Genomic DNA, 12,420 nt, shown 5'->3' on the forward strand with positions numbered 1-12,420 from the left:
GTAGAAATCCGTTACATGGAAAAATTTAGGTGCATCTTAATCACCTTTTAATCAAACTGTACAACACTTATGTTCTCATGCTTTGAAAGGATGTCTCCTTGACACCCATAATCACAGATTGTACTTGCATCACATCACAGCTGAAGTTTCAAAATATTTTCCACTCTTTCCTCTAGCTTTCAGATGCTTATAGGTCTGTGAACAGTCACCCCATCAAAAGGATAATTAGACTGAAAAAAATATGGGACTCACTGAAAAATGTCCTTACGTAACAAGCTGTTAAAGGAAGAAATAAAGGAACAGCCTCATGGTTATTGACCACATCCCTCATCAAGGCTAAATCAGATTCCCAGGATCTATGCTTCAGCTCACCAACCTAGGAAAGTTAGTTCATGAGTAAAAGGGAGGAAGAAAGTGCAGGAAAAGCCTGTCTAATTTTATAGGACTCCTAAAGCCTGCATAGCATGAGACTGAAAGCCTCTGAAGCATACAGATATGAAACAAACAAAAACAGGCAGTCCCTTGACAGGGAACAGAAAGTGGAAAATGATGGGAAGACTCCCAAAGTATAAATCTGTGGCACTGCACTCTAGATGTGAAGAATTAAACTGGAAATGTACAGACCCCCAAAACTCAGTTGGTGAAAGAAAGAAATTGCTTAAATTGCCTAGACTTGATTCTATTGCCACATGTGTTTTTAAAATCAAATACAATTCTGGACTTCAAGAAGATACACTGTTGCAAATTAGTAGATATGAGAGATAAATTGGCCCTCACTTAGGCATAGCCATAAGTATTTACAAATTCTCACGGGTCGTTTGTTTTTGTTAACTGCACCAAGCTGTCCTCAAGGCCACTGACCGTGTCATGTTCTGCTGTAACGCATAGCTATGTTCAAAGGAAATTCACAAGCACATTTTCACAATTCTCTCTCATAAGAATGAAGATAATCTAAATAATGTTAGGAAAGCACCACGAAAAGGGTTATCTTTCTTACTTCGAAATAATGTCAACTAAGTCAAATACCTCTTGGTACATACCTGCATATACATTTTTTGTAGCGACCTAGAAATCTTACAGCTCGTTCTACACTTCTGGGAAGACCATAAGTAGGATGTCAAGACAACATTTTACTTGTAAGAAAGATTTACATATGCAGTTGTTTAAACAGAGGGTTTTGCTAGCCAGAGTGTCTGCATAAAAGTGCTGAGCTATGTTATAACTGCCCCTGAGAAAAAGCATCTGGACACATCTCAAATTCAACTCTCCCTTTAGGCTAGAAATAAATCAGATAAGGACCCCCGACAAAGCCGAGTTCAAATCTGTCTTCCAACCTGTAACCTCTGCTGTGTAGGCCAATGTCTCCAAATCTCATAAAAACAGGGATTGTACCCTGAGGAGCAGAGGTACTTCCGCCCTTTTAACCTTTTGAAAAAGCACAGAATGTGAATACGGTAGCTAGCTAGGGGCTGGCATATGCAGAGCACAGAAATATCAGCCCAGACTGAAGGACTCTATTGCCAGGGACAATAGAAACACTGAACTACTGGAAAAAACAAGGAGTCTTGAAAACGGGTTACAAATTTTGTGAGTCTTAAACAGACCTCCGAACTGCCAGGCACTAATCTACTCAAACATTTTAATACATGCAATTTTGTAAGATTGGGACTTCAGGTCTCAGAAATGTATTTTTAATATAAATCAAAACAGTATTTTTTTTTCAGATTAAAGGAGGATGGTTTTTTGTCCCTATTTCAATGATTTGCCATAATAAGACTATTAGCATTTAACCTTCAGTGTTACCCAGGTATCCAGGCATTCAGGGCCAACATTTGTGATTCTACGCAGCAGTGAGTACGCTCAAACTGCATGCTCTGCTTCGTCTCTGTTAGTATTAGGATATTCCTCAAGCCAAATGACCTTCATCCTCTACAAACAAAAAGCTGGTGTCTGTTTATGTTTATGGCTAAACTTTTCCAGCCCTAGTCACATTTTTAATTGTTTCTGGGCACAATGGTTTCAACAATTTTATGAGGAAAATATGACTCACTGACTTCTTGCAAAATATTTCTGCTTGTGTTTTGTACATTAAATTAGTAGCCATTTTTTCTTTTCATAACTCCAAGAGGTTCACTTGAACTTGGTGAACTGTTGTTAGGGTAAGGTATTCATCTTTCCTTAAAATTTATAGTGTCCCAGTTGTGAATGACCAGTTGGTTAAGAGACACACACTCACTTCTAGCTGTGTGTCTGCAAAAACTGTACCAGAGTTCTGTTCAGCTAATTGTGGACACACACATTGAGTTAATAGCCTAGGCAACAAGTGGCTACACACCTCACCAGTATGTCAGTACCTGCTGTTCACCGGCCTCGGCAAGCAGCGGCTGCCTGACAAAATAAAAGGCACTTCGAAATCAAGTAAATTATTAGTCACTAAAGAAAATAAACACAATGACTGAACACAAACTATCAAATGTCAATCACTTCAATGTCTTAGGATCATGTCTGTAATTCTGGATGCATTACGTGATCATGACAAATTTTATTTGTAAATATGACATTAGCTTTACTTGGAAGGACAATAGAGTCATTCTATCTTCTAGCTGTGGAAACCAGACAGAGTTGATTTCATTTTGTATTATCACAACATAATCCTTTTCTCAGTATCAGATATACTCAACATCTTATTGGAGGGACTGCAGCCTTGAACCTAAAATATGTGACTTATATTTGTGCCTATATGGAGAATCCTCTTAATAAGTGGATTTCTGCATAGCATAGTACATAGATTTTATTGTAGGGTTGCCAGCTAGAATCTATGTCTTTTTAGAACACGGTTTTATAAAATTCACTTCAGCTCCATGACAGCCAAACAAATTTGCCATTAATGTGCATTGGTTCTACACCATTTCTGCTGAAACTCCATTTTCACTGTACATAACCAAAACCAGTAGTGATTAAGTAGATGAACATCTAGGGACTTTAGAGAGAGTCTCTGGACTCACTTTAGAAATGATCTGTGATTCCAACTACTTATATGCTGTTTCAAAAATCCTTCAGTCACAGGTGATAAGTTTACTCATTCCACTCCCCTGAATTTATTATGAACACCACCCTAATAACTGTTTTGCTGCTATAATTGTACCTGTATTAGGATTTTAGCTGATAGAAATACATATTGCAAACGCTTAATAGGTGAAAAGACAATCATAACATAACTATACCAGAAAATTTCTAGCTTAAGTCAAATTTACAACTGATTTTGGAAACTGGGCTACATTTGTCTACCATCACATTGATTTAATCACAATTCTTTTTCTTCCTCTCATTTATTTCAAAACTTAGGAACAATGGAATTAACTAACACTTCTGAATGCTTATGATGGGTGGTATCCATTTCAAAACACTTGCGGCAGACAATGGCATTTGAGTCTTTCATGATACTGATAAAGAAAAAAAAAATCAGACTGCCACAACATATGACAATACTGTGAAAATTTTTAAACAAGCTCTTAGGGCTGATCTGGGCTTGGACTGAAGCTTTTTGTGATTTCGATGTACCCCGGAATAGGCTGGAAATTTCTAGACCTTGGCACTTACTTTGTGGTGTTGGACTTCTAAAGAATCCAGACCATTAAAATTAATGAAACTCCTAAGATGTGATAACATCATGACTCAGACCTAATTAGTCTAAAGGTAGATGTAATGGAGCCTGACTGAACAGAGAATGAAGTGACCATCTTGAGTACAGCACAGTGTTGAGTCCACTGGGAAAATACACACTATATTTAATCTTTGCTCTTTAGCATTCTTTAGAAAAACCATTGACCTCAGTAGCAATGTCTACTCTGCTAGATAAACATTCCAAATTTATTATTAAAACCCCTTAGCTTTTAGGCATTTTTGTTCAATTGTTAGACAAATATTCTATTTATACTGTTAATGGCAGAACTAAGAAAAATTTCTCTGGTTATTTTTCTAGAGATTAAAAGTCATTTGAATTAGGGAGACAGAAAGTGCCCTTGATGCTACATCTCAATATAGCTGTTTTAACACAGCATTACACTCAAACAGGGATCCTTTCTTCAGATACATCCTTTCTGTGGAAAGAATTCACCTCACAAGAATTCACAGCAGAATCTGAGAAGGTTAGATGCAATTCACCGTAACACAGGAATTCTGACTTGTGGATATCATCTCTCTAGAACTTGTCTCTCGCATCAGCACATATAACCTGCAACTAGTCCACCCCACAGAGAGAGGAAGAGCCACTGCAATTGCAGATATGGAAAATATATGTTTGATATTTTGGCTTTATATGGTAAAACAGATTTGCAAAATCTTGAGGTAATGGAGACAAATAACTGCCTGTGATGAGCTTTTGAAAATTTTCCCCTTAGTACTTTTATCATTTTTCTCTGAGGTACTACGAGGTAAATTTTGCTTCTCCCTTGCACTTTTCTTGCTCTCCCATCCCACCCCTGCTCACCTTTTTCTCTGCTCTGGTTGCTGTAATGGGAATAAAACAATGTAGATAGCTGAACCTGTCCAGCCTTCTTTGCAGGAAAATGCAATCCACGCAGGAAACCATCTCCTATCAAAGAGGTATGTTCAGCTACACTGCTCTGAAGTCCACTGGATAGAGCTGTACAGAGTCATGATCAATCATTCTTCCACTCATATTCACCAGATATTTCTGCTGTTTTAAAACTGAGCAATATGAGCAATTATATAGCAACTTTGCTGCAAGTAGAAGATTTTGCTTCTCTACAAACCTGCACGTGTTCCACAGAATTTCTTAGCCTAAACCTGTTTAACTCCAATGATTAGATGGGCCTTTTACTTTGCACCAAACTTAAATCTGTCCACTTGTATTTTCAAGATCTCAAACGATTTAGGAATATAAACCCATTCTCAAATGTAATTTAGGGTCTTAGGAGTTAGTTCAACTGCTTTTTAATAAGTATTGCATTCAGCTCATATTATTTAGAAAGATGGGGCTTCAGTGTGTAACTCATTTTTGTACTTTTGAAAATTTTATCTAGGCAGATTCAATTCTGAAATATATATTTAAATACAACATATCTGACATACTTTCCTCCTAGCCATATTCAAGCCATAAAAAGAAAATCAGATAAATGGCTCTGATCCAAGTTATTGCTTTAGTCATTAGGCCCTTCTACAGCTTTATGCCAGCTTCTGGAAATGAAGTTCGGGAGTCCAGGTTTCCTATGCAGCAATAAATTTAAATACCATAAACAGTCCCCTCAGACAGCTACTCCTATGCCGGAGCTGGTGTCTCTGATGCAACCATTTCTAGCGTAGTTCTCTGAACACAGGACTCAACTTTCAAGTCCAGGATGACCTGTTTTTCAAGCCTGTGATTCAAAATGTTACTGTATTTCTAATTAGTTTTCATCTAAGCATACAGATCCAAGTTCTATTCTCAGTGACACTGGTGCACATCCAGATGAAATTAATCAGTCATTTATTCCAGATTTCCAGTAGAATCCCAGCAGCAAATGTTGGCCCATACTTAGTTAATGACCTGGAAACTATTTTTCAAGATGTAATTTTGTGGTCTATTTTGTACCTCCCTCTAGCGGCAGCAGATATCAAACAAATGAAGCACAAAGGAGACCTTGTCACAGATCACACACTGAGGTACTGTGCCTATTTCTTGCATGGAAATTTGTTACTCGGAATCAAGGTTGGCTGTAAATCCCACTGTAACTTTTTGGTAATATTGTAATAAGAAAAGAATCAGTGATTGCATATAACCAAAATTGCTGTTTATTTCCTTTGCCAGTACATGGCACATTCATGTAGCCACAGGTAGTTTCTCCACACTTGCCTAGATCACAGCTCTTCTAGTTCCTGGGAGTACTTCTGCGTTGAGTTTTGCCTTCCTCTTCAGGGGAAGGCACAGAACAATTCACCCATTATCAGCTGATTTATGAGCCCTGGGCTTGCTGCTAGCTCCTCTGGTTTCAATTTCAAACTTGATGACAAACTTGCAAGCCTGAATCAGAGATTCAGGAATGTGGCAGGCTCCACACGCTAGCCTGACTTACAGCTTTTTCAGCTTTGGCAGAATTTGAGTCTGCAGTTAGCTACATTATAATGAATACTTAAAAACAAATTCCTAACAAGAGAAGAAGCAGATGGCGCTGAGGGAGAGCAATTTACAAGTGATGAACAGGCTCTTCCATTTCTGACAAAGGAAAATTTGCCTAGCAGCAACTCTGAATCCTACCAATTCTGTCCTTGAGAGTTCCTCCTTCTTAATTAGGAACCCCAAGGAACATTGTTTTGTAATACATAGCTCATTCTCCTTGTTTTCCCCAGTCTATGCCTGAACGTATGTTACAGATAGACTTACCAGGTGTGATCATGTCTCCATCCATCAGCTAAAGCAGGAGCCTCCTAAAAGCTTATTTCCAGGTCAATTATGAAACAAGGAAGGTCCTTTATCTCAGCCTTAGGATTGTGGAAAGTCCCAAGTCTAAGCTTCAATAGAAACCGCCATGATGGATAGATGTATGTTTTGATTATTACATTGAGACGGATATATCAACCAAAACAGATGACAAACTTCCAGTAACAAGGAAATGTGATGTTCACAGTATGAGGGATGTATTTTGATATCTTCAAAAACCGAAGTCTGTGAATCACAATATACTGGTATGTGTCCTGGGGCACGCTTCTGAAGTGGGAGAAACCTTCTGTCATTTAGCTGTCTGATGAAGAAAATTGTCCCTTTATTAAGAACTAAACCATTAAGTCAACTTCCTATGGCAACCATGTTTTATTCCCATAAATGAGAATTAACAGAATTGACAAAAAAACAAGACAATCTCATGCCACAGAAATAATGAACTTGCTAAGTTCTGATCAGTGTACCAAAGAACACTGGAAAAAAAGGAAAAGTATACAAAATGTCATCTAAAAGGGAAACAGGAGAGAGAAAAGGTTTATGTTTTAAGGCAAAGCATTTTCTTTAATGTTTAGTAGACATAGACTTAGTTTTTTCCAAGTCAGTATTTCCACTACTGATTAGTGAATCTCAGTACCTATCTTGAGATAACGAAAAAGCGTGTAGTTTTTAGAAAGAGATATCAAAATCAAGACAATTTAGAATGTCTCCCACTGGCCAGCTAACAGCTGAAGCATCAAAAAAATATTTGGTGTGTTTGAACATTTTATCTAGGCTGAATTTACCCAGTATACTCCAACACAGGCTTGAACTCATTATATTTTCCACCAAATTAGGGTAGCTGTCATAGCAATCTTAACACTGTGTTCTGTACGAATGTTCCCTTTCTGTAGACACTCCACAAGCATGTAAACTTTACTTGTGGAAAAAAAATGCAAGAACCTTTGAATATATGTGGAGATATCTGTACTTTCCCCTTCATTTCTTACCAATTCCTAATACATATGCTCTGACATTCATGGGCCACATTTTTTACACTGTTATTCTCTGCTTTTATTTGGCTTGGGTTTATTTTTAATGAGGTGAACTTTGCACAGCCCAACTCTCACTCCTATAAAATCTGTGTCTTAAATGGCCAGATTTAGTGATTTTTTTGTGGGGAAAAAAAAAAAAGACCTACATACTAACCACACAGCTGTACTTGGAAACAGATGTTTTATCCCCTTTAAACTGAACTAATGAGGACAGGAATACGGAACAGATAGGTCAGGAAAACTTCTGTCTAGATTTTGAAGGTGGAATTACGGAAAGAGAACAGAAAAGACTAGTGCTTCCACATAAGGGGAGGGGAGAAGGATGGTAAATCCACTGATGATGAAAACTTGCATTGCTATGCTACCTTCCAGGCACTTCCACTTCGCAGCCCTGTCCAACCCAGGGTCAGTTCTATCCACCTAACTCACCAAGTATCCCACAGAGAGCAGCCCAGATCCTCAGTTTATATAACTGCCGTAACTCTATTCAAATCAATCTATTTACAGAATTCCAGGATTTGGCTCTGTGTCTCCTTTGCATTTAGCAGGTGTGAAAGGACTCTAAATCACTTCTTTCAAGACTTCTGTAAAACATAAAGTAGGCCAACTATTTAGGATCAGATGCTGTGAAATCCGTAACTTCTGACAGAAATCTGACTAGACATGAAAATTTTTAAACTAACTTTGCCCATCAGTGTGTTCTTAAAATATAAAGTGTCTTCTGCTCCTAGTTCAGAAACAGATAAGGTTTTTAGGACCATCGCTTCTCTGCTCTATCTTGCTGCCATCAAAGTCACTGGGAGCATTGCCATAACTTCAGAGAGAGGATGTACAAGACCTTTGTAGTCACGATTTGGCACTTACACTGGAAAAATGCATGAGTGATTGACTTTCTATAGAATAGATGCATCAGGTTTTCCCTCTGGTTCCTAGCTTAAGTGTCTTTAAAAAAATTATTCTTGATTTGTCTTTATATGCTCTTCATCAGTATGCTCCCTTGCAGTATAGTGCGGGTTCCCTGCACTAAGCGACAGCAGCAAAAAAGAATTTTCTGCTGTATAAGGCTTTGTGAGACACAGTCATCACATGCAGCGGAAACTGGGTTTAGTGAGGCCCTAGTTCCCCTGGGGACTACCATAACATAAATTATTAATAACAAAAATAAACATTGGCTAGCTTGAACTTCTCTTCATTCCCTTAGAGCTTATTTTTGTGACGGAATTAGCTAAATAAAGCCCACTTGAAAGAATGCTTAATTGCAAACTATCCAAACAAAACAAAATAGAACTAATTGGTTCTTAAATATTAAACATTCAAACGTAGATGGCTTTGGAAACAGCTGAAAGACTAATGCGTATTAGGGTACATATTGTGAAGCGAGCAGTTAAGCAAAATGCAGTCTAAGCCGGACTACATTTACTTTTAAACCAGATATTCACGTTTTGTCAGTCTGGTTCTGCCTAGAAGACAGCTTTGGATTTTTTCAAGCCTAAACAGAATCACCACAATATTCTTTTGGAAACTATAAAATCACAAGAGTCAAACTTGTGTACTGACTTCTCAACATAATTTGCCCAGGAAAGACCACAAAATCTACAATCATCGTTACTCCATGGAGTGCCCCTTAAACCTATTTCAGCGTAGAAAAGACAGCTTAGCAAAGACTACTGTTTAAAGTGTATTTTTCTAAAGCAGTTATTTTCCTGGAAGCTGAGTAGGGAGAGTTCACACAAACAGTTCTGACAACACATCTCTAAAGGAGAGTGGTGATGTCTTCCATCAGAATAACTGATTGCAGGTCTGTCTTGGCCTTTACAAACTTCCTTTCTTCAGCCCTGTGTTTTTGTTACTGCTGTTTAATCCAAGTATTTCACAGTCAGCAAATAGAAAGAATCTGTTTGGGCATGTGAAAACTCCCTTTTGAAAGTCATTAAAGGTTAATACAGCTGCCACACATTTCTTACATCAGAAGTATTTTTAGCAAGACTAGAAAATGGTGTCTTTAATGCGACTGAAATTTGTAAACACGAAAAAAATATTTCTACATTGGCAAGGAGCAAAAAGTAGGTAAGTTATAACCAAATCATACAGTAAAAATAATTTTTAAAATTAGTTAGTGGTAGAAGAATTTGTCTTTGGAGGACCACTGTGTGCTGTGACATGAAATCAGACTAGTGGTAAGCCATGGAAAGTGCACTCCCTAATCAGCCACATGTTTACTTTCCCACTTATCAATAACGGACATTAACAAGACTTCTGCCAGAGATAATAAATTCCTGGAAATGTCAGGCTCTTCTACATCACCCAGCCCAAGCACAAGAGGGCTACTTGCTGGAATAAAAAGGCAGACTTAACTGGAAGTGCTAAGCAGAAGTTGTGCAGTAGCAGAATCACTTGAGATCAAACCACTTCTACACTTAGGCCAAAAGCTAGTCTGATTTTAAGGTCCCTTGAAATGTTATGAATATCATCAACAAACACGGCAAGAGTCACTCATGAAAATGCGCTTCAGTTTTGTGCACAAAAAAAATCATTCAGCTGTTTCAAACTTCTTCAAAGACTGTGAACCCAAGTGTTTGTTCCCTGAGGACTCAGCTTTTACTGCAACTAGCAGTCACATCTGCTTAGTGTTTGATATTTTTCAGCATCACAAGGAGTTTTTCTTAGACCTTGGACTGGTTTACTCAGCATCTACGCGTAAGAACAACAACAAACCTCCAACAGAAGAGATAACTGAGGTCTCCTGCCAGTTTGTTTCTACCTCTCTCCCCAAAAGGCACAGGCAATCCTGACAAAAGGAGTATTCTATGTGACTATTTTGCCAGCATAGCTAAATCTTCACAGATTTCATTTTTTGGCATTCCTCTTAGCACTCACAGCTATGCCAGAAACTTTGTAACATGGATCTATACAGTTACACAAGAAAGCTTTGTTGGTTTAATACATCTAGTATAGTTTTGAAAGGTATTAGTAGCCAGCAGATAGTGTAAAAAAATCCTGCAATGTGAACACCTTCTGTGTATCTATACTACCAGCACCTCACTGCTATCAGAATATTGGTATTATTTACTACAAAAGTGCTTCTAGAAAGAATGGAGCAACTTGGCAAGCCTGTGCTTTCTATCAACATAGTTAAAACTATCCCTCAAACTTAAAACAACTAGTACTAACACATGCACAAGTTTACTGTGCACTGTAACTGCTTCCACACTTGCATCTTTTGCTAATTCAGCCATGTTGAAAAAAGAAACCATTTTTCACAATCCTTACCCAATTTAGCTGAGGGCAGGAATCTGTAGTATAGACAGGGATTTAACAGCTATAGAGAGGGGCTTATTACTTTGTATAGGGGGGCTTATTACTTCTGTGTCTTTAGATACCACAAGGGCTTTGCAGGGACAGATGTACTGCTGTAAAGCATCAGGGAAAAAGAATAAATTGTATTAGCATACAACTCTGTCATAACAATATAGCTGCAAAGCTTTTAATATCATATGGCTATATCATTAAAAAACCCCCATCAACTGAGACAAAATTATAGCAGTACTACATTAAAGCACAGAACAAAGCTTAGTGTGACTACATGGCAAGTGTAGACCAACTGCAATTCTCAGTTTACAAAAAAATCTGTGGGTAAGTCCTTCATGCCTCATAAAACAAGACTTCCTTTTGTGATGTAAACTGATTGAAGTCTATGTTACCCAGAGTCTATTACTTACCTATGAGCCAGTTATAATTGAGACCACTCTTGCTGAATGGGATCGTGCCACTTCACAAAACTGGGCCCCCTGCAAGAAAGTTCTCTTACTTCCACTTCAGCGTGGAAGGAGTGAATTGTAATGCTAACACGCACACTGACTCAAGTATGTGAAGGGCTTTTACCCAAGAAACGAGCAAAAGACTCAAGGTATCAATCAGTTCATTGTACTCACTGATCCTTAGTTCATTGGCTCCTACTGTCCTAACAGAATGAGGACAAACAACAGTCACCTTCAGAATGTGGTATGTAAGGAAATGACAGTCAGGTTTGCATTAAGTTATAGTTATTAGAGCTGCAGAGAGAGCTAACACAAAAATGGATGGCCAAATGCGTAGTCCATATTCACACAGTTGTTGCTTGATTGATAATTTAAGGAATCCTGGTGACGGATGAGATGATTACCAGAAAAGAACTTTAAATTTCAGGACAACACATAGGCAAAACAGCTAAATATCACGGTATTGTGATGACTTCAGAGATATCAAAGGCAGTATGTGTGCTCTCATCTGCTTTTTTGGCATCAGACAGGCATGATTTGTGAAAGACATATCATCACACATCTTGCCAGATGAGCCTGAGATAATGGCAGCAGTGTCCAGAATGCTGAAAGGTGCTGTACGCACAGAAGTGATACGCCTTCCCATTAATGAGGAACCATGCCTGGCTGGAGAGACAGAAGATGGAACAGTATGTCCCTGTGATGTTGTATGTCCCCTGGCAATTTTCCCACACTTGCAGTAGGACCCTCCAACCATCAGTGCATGGATCATTGATCTTACGAACTCACATTTGTGATCCTCTGCAGAATCATCAGCGAGAATGCACAGCCCAGAGAACTTACTGGCAGAAAATCACTCTTGGGTGATCTTCAAAATTCAGAAATGGCCGTTCAGATACAAAATATACACGTTGACAACTGATTCCAACAATATACTAATCCAGATCCAGAATTAAATCCAGATCCTGACACAGTTACAGCAGCAATGGCACACAGTGCATTCGATGTTATAATAGAAAAATGGTGTTTTGCTCCATATGACTTGGCTTACGCAAGAGATATTTTACAATAAGCTACAGTTTTACCGTACTGTAAAGATAATCTGACAATTACACACCAAAATATACTTGCTTATTGCTTTAAATTAAACTAAAAGCAGCCAAATTCATACACATACAGGGCAAAGATTCAT

General features: G+C 38.2%; 1 protein-coding gene across 10 annotated transcripts in view; it reads right to left on the reverse strand.

The window, feature by feature from the left end:
- Positions 1–12,420, reverse strand: part of RIPOR3 (RIPOR family member 3) — a 67,247-nt gene that overhangs the window by 35,683 nt on the left and 19,144 nt on the right. The gene's annotated exons all lie outside the window — the stretch shown is intronic.

The sequence above is a fragment of the Opisthocomus hoazin genome, chromosome 18, assembly GCF_030867145.1.
Source record: "Opisthocomus hoazin isolate bOpiHoa1 chromosome 18, bOpiHoa1.hap1, whole genome shotgun sequence".
In the NCBI taxonomy this organism is placed as follows: domain Eukaryota; kingdom Metazoa; phylum Chordata; class Aves; order Opisthocomiformes; family Opisthocomidae; genus Opisthocomus; species Opisthocomus hoazin.